Source organism: Lynx canadensis, chromosome X (assembly GCF_007474595.2).
Source record: "Lynx canadensis isolate LIC74 chromosome X, mLynCan4.pri.v2, whole genome shotgun sequence".
NCBI classification, from domain to species: Eukaryota; Metazoa; Chordata; class Mammalia; order Carnivora; family Felidae; genus Lynx; species Lynx canadensis.
In genome coordinates, this window is record NC_044321.2 from 49,840,013 (window position 1) to 49,845,247 (window position 5,235).

The 5,235-nt window shown below is 36.5% G+C and overlaps 1 pseudogene; it reads right to left on the bottom strand.

Moving 5' to 3' along the window:
- Positions 1-869: 869 nt before the first annotated feature.
- LOC115506781 lies at positions 870-4,489 on the bottom strand (annotated as a pseudogene).
- Positions 4,490-5,235: the final 746 nt, after the last annotated feature.

The following is a 5,235-nucleotide window of genomic DNA, read 5'->3' on the forward strand; positions in this document are numbered from 1 at the left end:
AGTAGTGTCTTTATCTGGTTTTTGTATCAGGGTAATGCTTGCCACACTGAATGAATTTGGAAGTTTTCCTTCCTTTTCTATTTTTTGGAATAGTTTGAGAAGAATAGGTATTAAATATTCGTTAAATATTTGGTAGAATTTGCTTGTGAAGCTGTCTGGTCCTGGACTTTTGTTTGTTAGGAGTTTTTAAATTACAGATTCAATTTCTTTGCTGGGTATTGGTCAGTTCAAGTTTTCTATTTCTTCCTGCATCACTTTTGGTAATTTATATGTTTCTAGATATTTATCCATTTCTTCCAGATTACCTAATTTATTTGCATGTGGTTTTTCATAATATTCTCTTATAATTATTTATATTTCTGTTGTGTTAGCTGTTATTTCTCCTCTCTCATTTGTGGGTTTATTTATTTGATTTCTTTCTCTTTTTTTCTTTATAGGTTTGTCTAGAAGTTTATCACTTTTATTGGTTTAAAAAAATAGCTCCTGGTTTGTTTATTTATGTATGTATTTATTTATTTATGTAATGTTCCAGATGTGATGGGTTTATTTTATTTTATTCTGATGGAAAACCAAAGATTCCACTACAGCACAGAGACCAATATATTAAAAGCTCAGGGAAAAAGTGGTGTGGGACATGCAGGACGTGATGTACAAACTAGAGGACTGAGTCATTTCCTTTGTAACATGGCACCACATTGTTGCTGAGGAACACATTTAAAATAACACTGCAGAACTCAACTGAAATGTGGCACAAACATGACAACTTCCAGGCATGCCTTCAAGTACCTCTCTTAGGATAGACTTGTGATCTCTAGACTTCAGTGTGGGGAGGATTACAATTATTTGGAAGAATAAAAAATTCACACTTTTGAAATTTCACAGAAGAATTTTAAGGCCAAAACATAGTGGGTTCTCTTCACCTCCAGGGACAAATCAGATGCTTTACTCGAAACCACATTAAGCTTCTAGTTCACATCCCAACCCAATCTTGTGACCTCCTGCATTGAAGTTCTTTCCATCAATTAAAGCTTATAGGGTCAGTTTGACTCCTGGTCGAAGAGCCTGAGTATAACCCAGTCCAGTCAGCCTGGCATTATTTACTTTAGCAGGTAGAGAAGTTCTACAGTCCAGCTTGTATTTAGCAGTGATGCCAAAATGGGCATTGTTACTGCCAGCCGTCCAAGCAAGGTTTATTGATGTTTCAATCTTCTCATTAACCTTCTGGTAGATAGACCTTCCAAATTCAGTGCCGTCATTCACATGAGTGTGCAACTAAAAGTCTGCAGTCTTGTAACACAGGGCAAAATTATTCTGTGACAGTTTGGATCTGGCTGTGTCAAAACTCATCTGATAGCCAGCAAGCCAACCTTCAAAGGCTAAGACAGCCCAGCATAGATGGTTGGTCAAGAAAAATGTATATCAACATTGCTGCCAAGACTGAAACATTCCCGCTTATAGGAGGCCTTCAATTTCCCATTCTTCTTTCCTGTGTTTGGTACAAATATGGTATCAAGAGTCAGTTTCAACCCTTCAGCCAACTTATTCTCCAAAGGGTTTCTGTTTCAACAGTATTATCTGTGTTCCATTTCTGGGTGAAAGTAAGTCCATAGTTACAGACCTTTTATTTGGTCTCTAGGTTGCCTGTATCAGTGTAAGCACGACCAGAAGTAGAAAATTCCACTCCACTATAAGACTTGGTTCTCAGATCTATTTTGACCATGCCAAATCCATATCCTTTGTTGAATACATCCTTGGTGGCCTTTCCTAGGTCACAGTAAGTCGGTGTGTTACATGTATCTCCAACCAGAGGGCCTGTCTCTGCTCCGCCAGGGCAATCCTGAAGGTCTTCAAACCAACGTTGTCCATGCCTCAGCTCCTGGTTTTATTAATCTGTTCTATTTTTTTTATCTTCTGTATCACTTATTTCTGCTCTAATCTTTATTATTTCCTTCCTTCTGCTGGTTTTAGGTTTTATTGTTTTTCTAGCTCCGTTAGGTATAAGGTTAGGTTGTTTACTTGAGATTTTTCTTGCTTCTTGTGGTAAATATGTATTGCTATAAATTTCCCTCTTAGAACCACTTTTGCTGCATTCCAGAGGTTTTGGACTGTTGTGTTTTCATTTTTTGTTCCCATTTACATTTTTATTTCTTCTTTTTTTTTTATTTTCTGGTTAATCCAGTCATTGTTTAGTAGCATGTTATTTAGCCTCCTTTTATTTGTGATCTTTCCAGATTTTTTCTTGTGGTTGAATTCTAGTTGCATAGTACCATGGACAGAAAATATGCATGGTATGATTTCAATTGTTTTAAATTTGTTGAGAATTGTTTTGTGGCCTAATATGTGATCTATTCCAGAGAATGTTCCATGTGCACTTGAAAAGAATGCATATTGTGGTGTTTAAGGATGGAATGTTCTGAATATATCTGTTAAGTCCATCTGGTCCATGTGTCATTCAAAGCCATTGTTTCCTTATTGATTTTCTGTTTAGATCATCTGTCCATTGATGTAAGTGGGGTGTTAAAGTCCCTTACTATCATTGTATCATCATAAATCAGTTCCCTTATGTTTGCTATTAACTGTTTTATGTATTTGGGTGCTTTCATGTTGGGTGCATAAATATTTACAGTTGTTCTATCTTCTTGGTGGATTGTCCCCTTTATTATTATATAGTGTCTTTCTTTGTCTCTTGTTACAGTCTTTTTTTTTTTTGGAATCTAATTTGTCCAATATAAGAATTGCCCCTCTGGCTTTCTTTTGACATCCATTTTCATGACAGATGTTTCTCCATACTCTTACTTTAAATCTTCAAGTGTCTTTAGGTCTAAAATGGGTCTCTTTTATGCAGCATATAGATGTGTCTTGTTTTTTTAACCCATTCTGTCACTCAACGAGAAGCAGACTCCTAACTACAGAGAATAAACTGATGGTTATCACATGGGATGTCAGTGAGGGGATGGTTGAAATAGGTGACAGCAATAAATGAGGGCACTTATGCTGATGAGAACTGGGCGATGTATGTAATTGTTGAATCTCTATATTGTATACCTGACACTAATTTAACACTGTATGTTAATTCTACTAGAATTAAAGAAAATAATTTTTAAAATGAAAAATGAATTTTTATTTAAATTATATAAACTTACAATTAAATCATATTAAAACAAGGGTAATAAGTACTCAAAACTCATCACTTCCAAAATATTTTACTACATTTTACTATTTTTCTGCATTATTATTAATGTAGTATATACATATATATGATATATAATTAACATATGTATAATAGTATTTGTGTGGTGGAAATACTATACAGTAAGTAATGCACTACTCTATAGTAGTGAGAAGCAGTCTATCTCTTCCCAACTCTGCATTTAATAACATGGAGTTGATAGTTTGAAATTGGAACATGCTACAAATTAGGTCTCTCCCCTCAAGCACCCACCCCACCAGAGAGTTTATTGTTAGACATCTGTGAGCACACCACTGGTTCCAGGGCTTAGCAAACTTTCACTGCCAGTAAATACTTCCCCTAGAACTACCCCCAAATCCCTTCAATCACATTTTAACATTTCCAGAATGCAGGTGGAAATGAAATCTTAAAGCATGGCATTAAATTGGCCTTCCAGCTATTGTATAGTAAGAAAGTATGGAAGAAGCTTAGAACAACTCACTATTCAAGAAATATTGAGTACCTCTATGTGGTAGATTCTGGAATATTTGCTAAAAATGTGATAATCCATACATGACACAATTCACCTTTGGCCAATAATCCAAAATTGGCCCAAACTGGTTCTGAGATGCCTATTAAATCATTTTCTGCATGGGTGGTTTTGTCTTGGCTTAGAAGAAAGGGCATTGGGTCAAGAGACTTGTGCTAAAATCTTGGTTTTAATACTAGTTGTGGAAATTTAAGCAAATGATTTCGCCTCTCTGTGCCTTCGTTTTCTCATTGGTAACATGGAAGAGGCAGGATAATCATCATGATCATAATCATCATAGCTGACATATATGCTTACTGTGTTCCAGGTTGTATTCTAAGTGCTTTGTATACATTCACTCATTTAATCCTCACAAAGCCCCTAGGAAGTAGCTTCTATTCATTTGATCTTCATTTTACTGATGAAGAAAATTGAGACACAAAAAAAAAATAAAGTAGTTTTCCCAAAGTTGCAACAGTAAGTAAGTGAAAGGGATTTACTAGATGTCCTCCCTTCTCAAAGAATCATTCAATTCTATTCTGGAGAAAACATTTCCAATCTGGAGCAGGGAGCCCTGATTAAGCCTCAAGGCTACAGACCCTGCTGATTACCTGACTCAGGGGCAGAACCTCAGAGATCTGAGAAGCAGTGAGGATAGATTTGAGTCTCCTGTAATCTGGGTAACGAAGCCAGGTCTTCTTTGTCCAAATTAGAGCAGAAAATCCAGAGGGCAGAAAAGTTGGTGGTGAGTCTCCATCTATTGCTCCAGTCTGGTGACAGAACAAGCACATGTTTATAGGCAACCCAGGTTCTATCAGGCTCTATTAAATGTTTTATGTAGGATGTTCTCAAGGCCAGTGTTTGGAACTGGGCAGATTTGGAGAACTGGTTCTATACTGTTTCTTTTAAAAAATATTTAAATGCCAGTTAGTTAATATACAGTGTAATATTAATTTCAGATATACAATTTAGTGATTCAACACATATACAACATCCCATGCTCATCACAGGTGCATGGAATTCATTTGTTCTCTGGGTTTGAATTACTTGTATGCATTTTCCTTGGCCCTTAGAGGCCCAAAGGGACAAAGAGTGATAAATGTGCCTAATTGAATTTGCAGTGGATTCACTCTTTTACTGAAGGACAAAAGTGATACAAAGTTACATGCCATGAACATGGGTGTCATTTGGTTAGAGGCTCTCATGATCCATTCCTTAGCCTTTTCTCTTGAGGACAGCTTCTTCACTGGATATCTCGCTTTTTTGCCTCCTACCTGAAAGCAACACAATAAGCCATTGTAATGTTTATCAAAAAGTTTTTTTTTCTCAGTGTGCCTGGGTGGCTTAGTTGGTGGAACATCCGACTTTTAATTTCAGCTCAGGTCATAATACCAGGGTCATGGGATCAAGCCCCATGTCTGGGTCCCTGCTGAGCATGTAGCCTGCTTAAAATTTTCTCTCCCTCCCCACACTACCCCTCTCCCCACTCGTGCTCTATCTCCAAAATAAAAAAAAATTAAAAATTTTTTCTCATTAG